Raw genomic sequence first — 15,061 nt, forward strand, 5'->3', positions numbered from 1 at the left:
AATCGGGATGCCCTCTGGAGGATTCTTGGTCTTCGTGGGTACCACCATAACTGATCAATCTCATTTCTCAAGTATACTCTGGTACTGAGAGTGCTGTGAAGTGTGGTGATACCATCTCTGACTGATTTCCAGTTGTAACTGAAATTTGTCAGGGGTGTGTAATGGCCCCCACACATTTCAGCACTTTTCGGAAAAGGAATCAATAAAGATCATCGATGTCGTGATGTACCTCAGGCTTTTGTCAGACAAGCATATTCCACATGAGGCTGTCTACATGTTACCTGAGCAGAAGAGTGAAAAGATTCACCATTGAATATGTTTATGGCCCTTCCTGTAAGTCAGGGAAATGTGAGAAATGGGTCAGAGACCCACTTGTACGTGTTGAGAGTTATAACAAGTCATTCACCTTGACCTTTAAGTTGACTAAAACCTTCAGTAAGTCCAGTTAACCTGTGTGTGGAACACAACGAAAAAAAGAGCTTTGAATGTTTTTTTTTTAATATCAATCAGTTCATTTGTGTAAAAATTACCCGATGAAGGACCATGCACATTTTTTCATGTCTAAAACATGGCACAAGGATGCTGTCATGTGCCCAGGAAAGAGAGGACAAATAGTCAGCGGACAAGGTTAAGGCAGCTCCTGATGGGTGAGACAATGCCATCGTTACTTATTCAGTGCAGAAAAGCATGAGATCCGGGACTTGTGCCCATATCTCAAGTTAACTTGTAGTTACCAGATTTTCATTTTGCCATTGACAGTGAGATGATTCTGGAGAGAGAACCTGAGTTTCAACAGAAGTAATTCCCACTGCAACATTGACTGCAGCTCATACTGTTGATCGTTTCGTGATTTGAAAGTCACTCCATCATGGAGCTTGAATTTTGAGTGACACGTGATTTGTCAGAACAAAAATTGATCATGAAAAGTAGCTTTGTTTTCATTCTTGAATGTTTTCAATACACTGTTGAAGTGGAACGAAGTGAAGGTCTCCATGTTTTAATTCCCACATTTGTACTCGACTCACACTTTTATTATTCCTTTTTTCCAGGGAACTTGTTTCAGTGCCAAGACACACGAGTCAAAAAATTTCATTCGAGAGAATGTGTCACCCAAGAAAAAGCATTCTTGCGTTGGGTTTCTGACAAATTGTTTTCGAAGAAAAAAGACAGAGGCAAAAGATCAAAAAACGGCTCCAGAAAAGCCCAAGAGAAAAAGGTCAGTCTTGTTGATTAAGACTTGTAAAATAATGTGCTTTACAATATTGGCTTATTTGTTGTTGAAAACAGTGCAATGCGTTATGAAGTTTTCACTGATAATACTGAGGAATGACTGTTTTATCTCCACCAACAGAACACAGGAGGGCAGAGGATATCTTCATGTTCAGCTACAAAACATTCTGGAGGACAGGTCTCTCTCGGAAAATTGTGGTTTTCAAAGGGAATGCTGGAGGTGGAAAAAGCGGTCTCCTCCATTATCTTTCAAGACTTGCGAAGCAAGTAGCGACAGGTCTGGGATATCATCACATCAGGAATGTTTAAGCAAAATATAGGAACCAGGACTGTCATAAATTTAAAGACAGAAATTTCCAATTGTTGAAGTTTCTGAAAGTGTATCAGATTTCTGATAATCACACATTTGACCAAAATACATCACATCGGACTTTCAAAATGTTCAAAAGGGAGGAACTCACAATCGTCTGAGACAAACCAAGGATTTTGGAAGGTTTTTTTCAACATTTAATTGGAAAAAAAACCATTCTCATTCTTGCAGACAGTACAGTATTTGAAATATACGTACAAGCATTGGCATTTCTTGAGCGAACAGAAGTATTTTTACGAATCTGCAACCCATCGCAGATTCGTAACAGAGAGAACTTGAGAACTTAAGAGACGCTGGGTTAACAGCAAAGGAGGAAATGGAAAGAGTCATGAAGTGAACACTCAACCATCTTCACAGAGAAATGGACGAAATGTTCGCTCGTTTGCACGACACTGACACCAAGGTTGGGTTCCTTCTCGATGTTGAAGCACTGTGTTACGGTGCCGACAGTCACGATCTAAAAAGAATGTGAAAGGACAGAGTGAAGGCCCGCTGGGCCGGTTATTTTGAGCAGCTGTACCAGGCGGATCCACCAGCTGTTAAGTTGGACATAAACGATGTTACTATCTCGATTGCTAACCCTCCAATCAACTGTGATCCACCTTCGTTTGTGGAAACACAGGCTGCGTTGAACCAGTTGAAATGGGGTAAAGCTCCTGGGACCTGTGGCGTCCATGCCAAATTTCTTAAGGCTCATGGAAATGCTGCACTCATATCATTGCATGCAGTTCTCTGCTCTGTCTGGAACACAGGCATGATCCCAACAGACTGGAAGAAGGGCCTTGTTGTCCCTCTCTGGAAAGGGAAGGGTGATCACCAGGACTGCAACAGCTACCGAGGGGTGACGCAACTCTCAGTGATGGGCAAGGTCATTGCTCGGATAATTCTTGATCGGATTAGCCACCATATGTTTGACCACCAGCACCCAGAGCAGTCGAGCTTTACTCCAAGGATGTCAACGATTGACCGTATCCTTGTTCTTCGGGTCCTCACCGAACACAGACGAGAGTTTTGGCAGGGGCTGCTTGCAGCCTATGTTAATCTCCACAAATGGTTTGATTCAGTGAATCGGGATGCCCTCTGGAGGATTCTTGGTCTTCGTGGGTACCACCATAACTGATCAATCTCATTTCTCAAGTATACTCTGGTACTGAGAGTGCTGTGAAGTGTGGTGATACCATCTCTGACTGATTTCCAGTTGTAACTGAAATTTGTCAGGGGTGTGTAATGGCCCCCTGACATTTCAGCACTTTTCGGAAAAGGAATCAATAAAGATCACCGATGTCGTGATGTACCTCAGGCTTTTGTCAGACAAGCATATTCCACATGAGGCTGTCTACATGTTACCTGAGCAGAAGAGTGAAAAGATTCACCATTGAATATGTTTATGGCGCTTCCTGTAAGTCAGGGAAATGTGAGAAATAGGTCAGAGACCCACGTGTACATGTTGAGAGTTATAACAAGTCATTCACCTTGACCTTTAAGTTGACTAAAACCTTCAGTAAGTCCAGTTAACCTGTGTGTGAAACACAAGGAAAAAAAAGAGCTTTGAATGTTTTTCTTAATATCAATCAGTTTATTTGTGTAAAAATTACCCTATGAAGGACCATGCACATTTTTTCATGTCTAAAACATGTCACAGGGATGCTGTCATGTGCCCAGGAAAGAGGACAAATAGTCAGCAGACAAGCTTAAGGCAGCTCCTGATGGGTGAGACAATGCCATCGTTACTTATTCAGTGCAGAAAAGCATGAGATCCGGGACTTGTGCAAATATCTCAAGTTAACTTGAAGTTACCAGACTTTCATTCTGCCATTGACAGTGAGATGATTCTGGAGAGAGAACCTGAGTTTCAACAGAAGTAATTGCCACTGCAACATTGACTGCAGCTCATACCGTTGATCGTTTTGTGATTTGAAAGTCACTCCATCATGGAGCGTGAATTTTGAGTGACACGTGATTTGTCAGAACAAACACTGATCATGAAAAGTAGCTTTGTTTTCATTCTTGAATGTTTTCAATACACTGTTGAAATGGAACGAAGTGAAGGTCAACGTGTATTGATTCCCACATTTGTACGATATCACACTTTTATTGTTTATTTTTTCCAAGGAACTTGTTTCAGTGCCAAAACACATGAGCCAAAAAATTTCAATCCGGAGAATTTGTCACCAAAAAAAAAGCGTTCTTGCCTTGGGTTTCTGAGAAATTGTTTTCGAAGAAAAAATCCAGAGGCAAAAGATCAAAAAACGGCTCCAGAAAAGCCCAAGAGCAAAAGGTCAGTCTTGTTTATGAAGACTTGTAAAATAATGTGCTCTACAATATTGGCTTATTTGATGTTGAAAACAGTGCAATGCGTTATGAAGTTTTCACTGATAATACTGAGGAATGACTGTTTTATCTCCACCAACAGAACACAGGAGGGCAGAGGACATCTTTATGTTCGGCTGTAAACATTCTGGAGGACAGGTCTCTCAGAAAATTGTGATTTTCAAAGGGAATGCTGGATGTGGAAAAAGCGGTCTCCTCCATTATCTTTCAAGACTTGCGAAGCAAGTAGCGACAGGTCTGGGATATCATCACATCAGGTATGTTTTAGCAAAATATAGGAACCAGGACTGTCATTATAAATTTAAAGAGAGAAATTTCCAATTGTTGAAGTTTCTGAAAGTGTATCAGATTTGTGATAATTCCACATTTGACCAAAACACATCACATAGGACTTTCAAAATGTTCAAAAGGGAGGAATTCACAATCATCTGAGACAAACCAAGGATTTTGGAAGGTTTTTTTCAACATGTAATTGGAAAAAAAACATTCTCATGATTGCAGACAGTACAGTATTTGAAATATACAAACATTGGCATTTCTTGAGCGAACAGAAGTATTGTTGCAAATCTGGAACCCATCACAGATTCGTAACAGAGAGAACTTGAGAACTTGAGAGACGCTGGGTGAACAGCAAAGGAGGAAATGGAAAGTGTGAAGATGGTCGAGTGTTCACTTCCTGACTGAGAAATGGACGAAAGGTTCGCTCGTTTGCATGACACTGACGCCAAGGTTGGGTTCCTTCTTGATATTGAGGGACTGTGTTACGGTGCCGATAGTAACGATCTAAAAAGAATGTGAAAAGACAGAGTGAAGGCCCGCTGGGCCAGTTATTTTGAGCAGCTGTACCAGGCGGATCCACCAGCTGTTAACTTGGACATAAACGATGTTACTTTCTCGATTGCTGACCTTCCAATCAATTGTGATCCACCTTCGTTTGTGGAAAAACAGGCTGTGGTGAACCACTTGAAATAGGGTAAAGCTCCTGGGACCTGTGGTGTCCATGCTGAATTTCTTAAGGCTCGTAGAAATGCTGCACTCACATCATTGCATGCAGTTCTGTGCTCTGTTTGCAACACAGGCATTATCCCAACAGACTGGAAGAAGGGCCTTGTTGTCCCTCTCTGGAAAGGGAAGGGTGATCACCAGGACTGCAACAGCTACTGAGGGGTGACACAACTCTCAGTGCTGGGCAGGGTCATTGCTCGGATAATTCTTGATAGGATTCGCCACTATCTGCTTGAGCACCAGCACACAGAGCAGTCGAGCTTTACTCCAAGGATGTCAACGATTGACCGTATCCTTGTTCTTCGGGTCCTCACCGAACACAGATGAGAGTTTTGGCAGGGGCTGCTTGCAGCCGATGTTAATCTCCACAAATTGCTTGATTCAGTGAATCGGGATGCTCTCTGGAGGATTCTTGGTCTTCGTGGGGTGCCACCATAACTGATCAATCTCATTTCTCAACTATATTCTGGTACTGAGAGTGCTATGAAGTGTGGTGATACCATCTCTGACTTATTTCCAGTTGTAACTGAAATTTGTCAGGGGTGTGTAATGGCCCCCACACTTTTCAGCACTTTTTGGAAAAGGAATCAATAAAGATCATCGATGTGGTAATGTACCTCAAGCCTTTATCAGACAAGCATATTCCACATGAGGCTGTCTGCATGTTTCCTGAGCAGAAGAGTGAAAAGATTCACCATTGACTATGTATATGGCCCTTCCTGTAAGTCAGGGAAATGTGAGAAATGGGTCAGAGACCCACTTGTACGTGTTGAGAGTTATAACAAGTCATTCACCTTGACCTTTAAGTTGACTAAAACCTTCAGTAAGTCCAGTTAACCTGTGTGTGGAACACAACGAAAAAAAGAGCTTTGAATGTTTTTTTTTTAATATCAATCAGTTCATTTGTGTAAAAATTACCCGATGAAGGACCATGCACATTTTTTCATGTCTAAAACATGGCACAAGGATGCTGTCATGTGCCCAGGAAAGAGAGGACAAATAGTCAGCGGACAAGGTTAAGGCAGCTCCTGATGGGTGAGACAATGCCATCGTTACTTATTCAGTGCAGAAAAGCATGAGATCCGGGACTTGTGCACATATCTCAAGTTAACTTGTAGTTACCAGATTTTCATTTTGCCATTGACAGTGAGATGATTCTGGAGAGAGAACCTGAGTTTCAACAGAAGTAATTCCCACTGCAACATTGACTACAGCTCATACTGTTGATAGTTTCGTGATTTGAAAGGCACTCCATCATGGAGCTTGAATTTTGAGTGACACGTGATTTGTCAGAACAAACATTGATCATGAAAAGTAGCTTTGTTTTCATTCTTGAATGTTTTCAATACACTGTTGAAGTGGAACGAAGTGAAGGTCTCCATGTTTTAATTCCCACATTTGTACTCGACTCACACTTTTATTATTCCTTTTTTCCAGGGAACTTGTTTCAGTGCCAAGACACACGAGTCAAAAAATTTCATTCGAGAGAATGTGTCACCCAAGAAAAAGCATTCTTGCGTTGGGTTTCTGAGAAATTGTTTTCGAAGAAAAAAGACAGAGGCAAAAGATCAAAAAACGGCTCCAGAAAAGCCCAAGAGAAAAAGGTCAGTCTTGTTGATTAAGACTTATAAAATAATGTGCTTTACAATATTGGCTTATTTGTTGTTGAAAACAGTGCAATGCGTTATGAAGTTTTCACTGATAATACTGAGGAATGACTGTTTTATCTCCACCAACAGAACACAGGAGGGCAGAGGATATCTTCATGTTCAGCTACAAAACATTCTGGAGGACAGGTCTCTCTCGGAAAATTGTGGTTTTCAAAGGGAATGCTGGAGGTGGAAAAAGCGATCTCCTCCATTATCTTTCAAGACTTGCGAAGCAAGTAGCGACAGGTCTGGGATATCATCACATCAGGAATGTTTAAGCAAAATATAGGAACCAGGACTGTCATAAATTTAAAGACAGAAATTTCCAATTGTTGAAGTTTCTGAAAGTGTATCAGATTTGTGATAATCACACATTTGACCAAAATACATCACATCGGACTTTCAAAATGTTCAAAAGGGAGGAACTCACAATCGTCTGAGACAAACCAAGGATTTTGGAAGGTTTTTTTCAACATTTAATTGGAAAAAAAAACCATTCTCATTCTTGCAGACAGTACAGTATTTGAAATATACGTACAAGCATTGGCATTTCTTGAGCGAACAGAAGTATTTTTACGAATCTGCAACCCATCGCAGATTCGTAACAGAGAGAACTTGAGAACTTAAGAGACGCTGGGTTAACAGCAAAGGAGGAAATGGAAAGAGTCATGAAGTGAACACTCAACCATCTTCACAGAGAAATGGACGAAATGTTCGCTCGTTTGCACGACACTGACACCAAGGTTGGGTTCCTTCTCGATGTTGAAGCACTGTGTTACGGTGCCGACAGTCACGATCTAAAAAGAATGTGAAAGGACAGAGTGAAGGCCCGCTGGGCCGGTTATTTTGAGCAGCTGTACCAGGCGGATCCACCAGCTGTTAAGTTGGACATAAACGATGTTACTATGTCGATTGCTAACCCTCCAATCAACTGTGATCCACCTTCGTTTGTGGAAACACAGGCTGCGTTGAACCAGTTGAAATGGGGTAAAGCTCCTGGGACCTGTGGCGTCCATGCCAAATTTCTTAAGGCTCATGGAAATGCTGCACTCATATCATTGCATGCAGTTCTCTGCTCTGTCTGGAACACAGGCATGATCCCAACAGACTGGAAGAAGGGCCTTGTTGTCCCTCTCTGGAAAGGGAAGGGTGATCACCAGGACTGCAACAGCTACTGAGGGGGTGACGCAACTCTCAGTGCTGGGCAAGGTCATTGCTCGGATAATTCTTGATCAGATTCGCCACCATATGCTTGACCACCAGCACCCAGAGCAGTCGAGCTTTACTCCAAGGATGTCAACGATTGACCGTATCCTTGTTCTTCAGGTCCTCACCGAACACAGACGAGAGTTTTGGGAGGGGCTGCTTGCAGCCTATGTTAATCTCCACAAATCTTTTGATTCAGTGAATCAGGATGCCCTCTGGAGGATTCTTTGTCTTCGTGGGGTGCCACCATAACTGATCAATCTCATTTCTCAACTCGAGGGGGAGCACTCGTTCGAGTGCAAAACCTCCGCTGCCAATACTGCTCGGTCACTCAAGTGAACCTGATATCCTATTCATTCAATTTGACGTCAACAGTGCTCACAGAGTTATAGTTTGCAACTTTCCCTTTTACATACTCAATTCATTCTTCATAATTTGATTCCTTGAGACAGAAATTGATTTAACGTGGTATATCCACCTGAAGTTCCAAAATCAGCCGCAATTATAATTTTGGCATGTTTTTTTTGTTGGAAATCACTTATAACATGTGGAAATGCAAAAAAAAAAAAAAAAAAAATATCGAAATTTTGTTTAAAAAAAAATTTGCTTCTTTTTTTTTCCTCTAACAATTATTTTGGGCGGGGGGGTTGGAAATCACTTAAAACATGGAGAAATGCAAAAAAAAAGAAATCGAAATTTTGTTGAATAAAAAGTTGCAAAAAAATTTTTCTCCAACAATTTTTTTTGGGGGGGGGGTTGGAAATCACTTAAAACATGTAGAAATGCAAAAAAAAAAATTCTAATACTTTTTCAAATTGGCCGCCATCGTGGCCATATTGGATTTTGGACAAGCCAAGATATAATGGCATGATCCTTAGACCAGTCCTAACCCCCCCACCAAGTTTCGTCGAAATCTGTCGAGGAGTTTATCCGTTATACTGTTCACAAACAAACAAACAAACAAACAGAAAGGGGTGAAAACAGGAACCTCCATCCATCTTCGATGGTGGAGGTTAACTCTACTCTGCTACTGAGAGTGCTGTGAAGTGTGGTGATGCCATCTCTGACTTATTTCCAGATGTTCGGGCCCTGCCGCACCTTGACGTTTTTGCCAGCAAAGGCAACGTATCAAAATGTATGTAAAATGCTGGGCGCTGGCGTACGCTGAACTTTTGATGTTTTTTTTTTAAAGTTTTTGGTGTATTCATAGCGAGTTGGACGTATGCATAACCTATTAGTAACATACACAGAACGTTTCGTTTTCTTATCGATAACTTATACCAACGAATGATTAGCGTGTTGTCGGCGTTCACAACCTATGCTCAATGATAGTCTAACTTATGCATAGCGCGCTGCACGTATCGCCGACGATTACGTGGCGTAGCCTATTAAAAGGCAAACGCTCAACAATTTAAATCATAACCGCACTGGAAATCGAAGTGTCAACATCACCGTCACACCTTGACGATTTAGCCAGCGTATGCCGACCTATGAAAAATGTGTCTAAAACGCTGGCACACGTCAAATACGTTATGGGTAAGTTGTGTATACGCCAAGAGCATACTGAAGCACGCTGTCATACATCGTAGTACGACGAGTACGTCGAGAAATTTTGAACATGCTGAAAATTTTACGACGTATGCCAGCGTATGACTCACACGTTCCGCTACGCTGGCCATAAGTTGTACGCACGTTATGCGATCATTGACACACGTTACTTGTAAGTTACTCATAAGTCGAAACACGTCGAGGTAATGTTTAGCATGTGTGGTGGAGGTTTTAACTTTTAACCTCAGCAGCATATGAGTGATCACATTTTCCTTTGTCCTCGTGACGAATATTTTATTTGAACCGTGTGTACTTTATCAAGGTTATATGGTTTCCCTTTGTGAGAATAAAAGCAAAGTCTATTTGATGACACCCGATTTCCAAGCGGTTTGCCGTATAAACGCATTTTCTCAATTACCAAGCAATTTTTTTCCACCTGTCATATGCAGCTGTTTATAAAGATTAATGTTTATGCACATCTTTCCAGAAACGTCGGCAATGCAACGTTGTTTTTAAAATTTGTTTCTTGAAATTCCCCTAAAATAAGGATGAAAGCTACTTAAGGTTTTGGGGTTGTCTGCAGTACGTACTGTAGTCGGTAATCATGCTGACGCCAATTTCCTTGTTTCTGAAAAATTGCCGATATCGGCCAAGCACTCATATATATATATATATATATATACACTGCCTAAAGAAAGTTTGGACACCCTTTCAAAATTTTCATCTTTTGTTGCCTTGTAGCCTGGAATTAAATTGCATTAGATCAAACTTTTTTCCACATCAACCCACAACTTCCAAGTTGACAGAAATTACAGCTGTGAGTCTGTTGGGATCAGTCTCCACCAACTTTGCACACCTTGAAGGGGAAATATTTGACCATTCTGCACAAAACTGTTCAAGCTCATTCAAGTTGTGTAGGAAGCGTTGATGGACAGCAATCTTCAAGTCATGCCACAGATTTTCGACTGGATTTAGGTCGGGACTCTGACTGGGCCACTCAAGGACATTTATCTTTTTGTTCCTTAGCCACTCCAGTGGAGCTTTGGCTGTGTGCTTCGGGATGTTGTCATGCAGAAAAGTAAACTTCCGTCCCAATTTCAGTTTTCTTGCAGAGGGCAGCAGTTTTTCCTGTCGGATTTTTCTGCATTTTGCTCCATCCATTTTCCCTTCTATCCTGACAAGTGCCCCAGTCGCTGCTGATAAGAAACATCCTCATAAAATGATGCTGCCACCACCATGCTTCACAGTCGGGATTGTGTTCTTTGGGTGATGTGCTGTGTTGGGTTTGCTTCAAACGTAATGTGTTGCATTTAGGCAAAAATGTTCCATCTTGGTTTCGTCAGACCACAAAATGTTTTGCCACATGGCTTTAGAATCTCTGGAGTGGTTTTTTGCACACCTAAAGTGGGAATCAAGGTGGGCTTTTTTGAACAATGGCTTCCTTTCCAGACTTGTGGAGTACTTGGGATATTGTTGTCACATGCACACAGTGACCAGTCTTTGCCATAAAGGCATCTCGCTCTTTCAAAGTTGCAATTGGCCTCTTTGAACAGTCTCTTCCTTGCTTGGTCATCCATTTTGGAGGGATGGCCTTATTTAGGTAGGGTCCTCATGATACCATACGCCTTCCACTTCTTAATGATTGTCTTGACTGTGCTCCAAGGGATATTCAGGGCCTTTGAAATATTTTTATACCCATCCCCTGATCTGTGCCTTTCTACAACTTTATCCCAGAGGTGTTTTGAAAGCTTCTTGGTGCTCATGGTTGAGTCTTTACTGTGACATGCACGACCCAGAAGAGGAAACCTATACAGGAACAGCTGATTTTATTCTGAAATAATCAATCACTACAATTTAACACATGTGGAGGCAAATGAACTTGGTGATTGATTTTGCTGTTTTAAGGGGGGTTGACAATTATCCAACCAATATATGATAGTTTTGTATTTTTAAATAATTTTCTGAATTGTGAGTTATGTTGTATAAATAAATGTAGAAAAAGTCTGATTTAATGCAATTTATTCCAGGATATAAGGCAACGAAAGGTGAACATTTTAAAGGGGTGTGGACTTTCTACAGGTTCTGTACATGTTTGTGTGTGTGTGTGTGTGTGTTTTGTTCACAAAGCATAACATTTTCTCTCGGCTAACTCTTCACTGTCTGTCTGTCTGTCTCTGTCTCTCGCATCTGGGCATTGCTTATCTCCAGATGGTATTTGTCTTCAGACCTGTCGGGCCGTGTTCATGTCCGGATAGGAGTTTGCTCTGGACATGTCCGGGCGGTATCTATGTCTGGATGGAAGTTTGTCTACAGATGTGTCTGGGCAGTATCTATGTCCAGATGGGAGTTTGCTCCGGACGTGTCCGGGCGGTATCTCTGGACGGAAGTTTGTCTCCAGACATTTCCGGGCAGTGTTTGTCTCCAGGTGGTATTTATAGCATGACCGGTAGAAAATAAATAGATTTCATACATTATTTTGTTTCCATCTTCACTGTTATCCCATACAGAATCATTTTGATGAGACAATATGAATCGTAATTAACATGCCACCGCACGTCTGCCTTCCGTTCCTCTGACCTCATGCTGCCTTCCCTCCCCCCCCACTGCCCCCCTCATCTCCCTTCTTGCTCCCTCTCCTTCCCCTCTCTTTCTTCCCCTCCCCTCCCCTCTCTCCCTCCCTTTCATATTCCCGTCAGCGAAGCGATGGGTGATATTTGCTCATACTAAATAACAGGCAAACTAGGCAATAATGCAATACGAAAAGGAAATACGCAACAATGACTATTGCAGTGCCTCTGGATTGGACAACATTTTGAGTCTTGGTTGTTGTGTGCCAGGATTGTGAGCTTGGCAAAATAGATAAAATGACTTAAAATACTGCCTACCACCAGGCGGCGCTATACGATACACATTTACATTGAGACATTCGGGGTCTTCACCCCACCCTGAAGGTTTGAAAATGTTTTCTTGCATCTGCATTTGCCAAGAGGATTCAAATGGATATATACATATTGTTAGTTACGGTTGTGGAAATTCACAGAACACCATTCAGGTTCTTTAGGTCAGTTATGTCGAAAAGTGTTTGTTCTCGGTTAGATTTCCCCACCGATGTCGAAAGGGAATTTATTCATGTGCCGGGCTGTGCATCTTTGAGTTAGCCATTATTCTTTTGCTGTCGTTATTTTAACACGAACAACATCTCCTCACCTTCATCTCAACGGCGCCATCTTTTCACCAACGGCAATGGTGTCCCAAACGGCCGCAATCATCTCCTCACCGTCTTCGTCATGCCCGCGTGAAGATGGTGATTTCAACCACGTCCGCTTGTGGAAAGAGTGATTTCTGCCACATCCGCTTTCCACGGCAAGATCGTATCAGAATGGCAAAATGGGCGGAGCCAGCGGGAGGTGAGGGGTCGGAGGTGAAAGTCCAGACCCCACCCACGAACCCGATAAAAGGCGGGGAATGAGACGCCCGGAGAGTTCAGTTGTGGAGAGTTTAGTGGAGGACGGAGCTCTGCAGTGAAGAGTCAAGTCGGAGTGGAGGACGGAGCTCTGCAGTGGAGTCTGGTCGAGCCTGCAGCGCCGTGCAGAGTTGTGGGTCGGTGGAGGCAGCGAAGTCACCAGCCGGAGAGAGAGGTCGCCAACCAGAGACATAACGGTCCAAAGGGATCGGGCCCCGGGAAGGTCCGAGCGACGCTGACGAGTGGGCGGGCTCTTAAAAGAGCATCAACTCCTAAAGGGCGAGGCCCGTTCGCTCCTCTGAGGCATCGTCGGCTTGGCCCGATCGACTAGGCCAAACGGCAAGGCCTGAATTAACCGAGCCGCCATTACACCAGCTGCCGTGTTGACGACGAGACATCGAGGATCGCCCGCGAGTCACCACAAAGGTGGCAGGTAACCTGCGGAGCTCCTGCGTTCTTCATAGCTCCGCGGAACATTAAAGGTCTACGGGCCCTGTTCTCCCCCTTTTCTTTCCTGGGGTTTTTGAATGAAAGTCTGTGGCGCCTTGTCCGCGAAGTAGAATTGTGGTTAAGTGCATGTACGTAGTAAATAGACATCGGCTGTAGGTCTTTTTGCTCGTGTCTTGTCCCTTACCCCCATTGCTTGCATATGTGCATGTATAAATAAATGTCATTGTTTGAATATTCACCCGCTCGTTGCGTCCCTTCCTCCATTGAACTGCCATAATTGCATTCGGAATAAATAGCTGGTTTTAATACCGATAAGCAAATCGGGTCCAACGGGGCTTCGTGATAATACACCGCTCGGTAACCGCAAACGGAGCGAGCTGCTTAGGCCGAGGTCACATTTGCCACGGTGGCCGTGGGGTCTCCAAAATCTACGGCCACTAGCAATTATACGGCGGCCGCAGTATTTCCACGGTCACACAATGTAGCAGTCACATATGTTTTTATTTTTCGGGGAGCTGCACGGCGTATTTATAAATTGTGGAGACCGAAAACGTGGGGTTGCCGTACGGTCTTTGATTTGATGTCGCACGGTGACCTTAGGGCGTTCCAGTGGCGGCCATAGAATTTTCAAGGCAGACGCAAGGCGACCGCAGGGGGGCCCTAAGGCAAACGTGTGGCCAGACGGACGGTAACGAATGGGTGAATTTTTTTTTTTTTTTCGGCTTGTCGAATTGCTTCGGCGAACGTAGAAATGAAGAAAGTTATAACTCCGCGTTATAATTCCACGGCGACCTTACGGCCTGTAAAATATAGTCATACGGCGAAGGGCCACCCTGAGGCCACCTCAGAAACTCTGCGGCTGCCGCACGTTTCTGTCAATTCAGAGGGCGTACGGCCGCCGTATCCTCGCCGTAGAGCAAATGTGACTTATGCCTTAGGTCTTAGAAATTGTGGAGACCGAAAACGTGGGGTTGTCGTACGGTCTTTGATTTGATGTCGCACGGTGACCTTGAGGGGGCCCTGCGGTGGCCATAGAATTTTCAAGGCAGACGCAAGGTAGCCTTAAGGTGCCCACAAGGCGACCGCAGGCGAACGTGCGGCCAGACGGACGGTAACGAATAGGTTACTTTTTTTTTACCAGTTTTTTTTTTTTTTCCGGCTTGTCGAATTGCTACGGCGAACATAGAAATGAAAAAAGTTATAACTCCGCGTTATAATTCCACGGCGACCTTATGACCTGTAAGATATAGGCAAACGGCGTAGGGCCACTCTGAGGCCACCGCAGAAACTCTGCGGCCGCCGCACGTTTCTGTCAATTCAGAGGGCATACGGCCGCCGTATCCTCGCCGTCGAGCAAATGTGACTTAGGCCTAAAGCGGCTCGTTTCCAAGCAGGTCCCGTTGAGGTACAACCTCTCGGTAGTCTGCCCGCGTGAATAATTAGGAAAATCGACCATCGGACCCTGCAGCGTGGGTAGAGTATTGACAAGGTTGTGGTGTGCTTAAAAACCCACCCGTAGCTGGATTCCGGCGTTGATCCGGAAGCTGCGATTGGATTGCCATGGTCGGTGGGCGCGCGGCCGCGATTTGCTAAAAGCAGTCGTCCGCACGCCTGGGTGGCGGAATTCAACAACAATATATATATATATATATATATATATATATATATATATATATATATATATATATATATATATATGTAGATGTATGTTGTAATAATAAACACATTTTAAAAATAATATGTAATAAGTACATGGGCCCTTTGTACAATTTCATGTTTTTTATAGAAAAACTACAACAGTTCAATCAG

At 43.2% G+C, this 15,061-nt stretch overlaps 1 long non-coding RNA gene across 1 annotated transcript; it reads left to right on the top strand.

Annotated features, from left to right (window-relative positions):
- The first annotated feature begins 1,054 nt into the window (after nt 1-1,054).
- Nucleotides 1,055-15,017, top strand: LOC147034235 (uncharacterized). The gene is made up of 4 exons (XR_015057603.1): nt 1,055-3,878; nt 4,014-4,188; nt 6,374-6,540; nt 6,676-15,017. It is a non-coding gene; the product is annotated as an uncharacterized LOC147034235 (long non-coding RNA).
- Nucleotides 15,018-15,061: the final 44 nt, after the last annotated feature.

The sequence above is a fragment of the Eptatretus burgeri genome, chromosome 1 (assembly GCF_056783735.1).
Source record: "Eptatretus burgeri isolate ZD-2024b chromosome 1, Ebu_testis_v1, whole genome shotgun sequence".
NCBI classification, from domain to species: domain Eukaryota; kingdom Metazoa; phylum Chordata; class Myxini; order Myxiniformes; family Myxinidae; genus Eptatretus; species Eptatretus burgeri.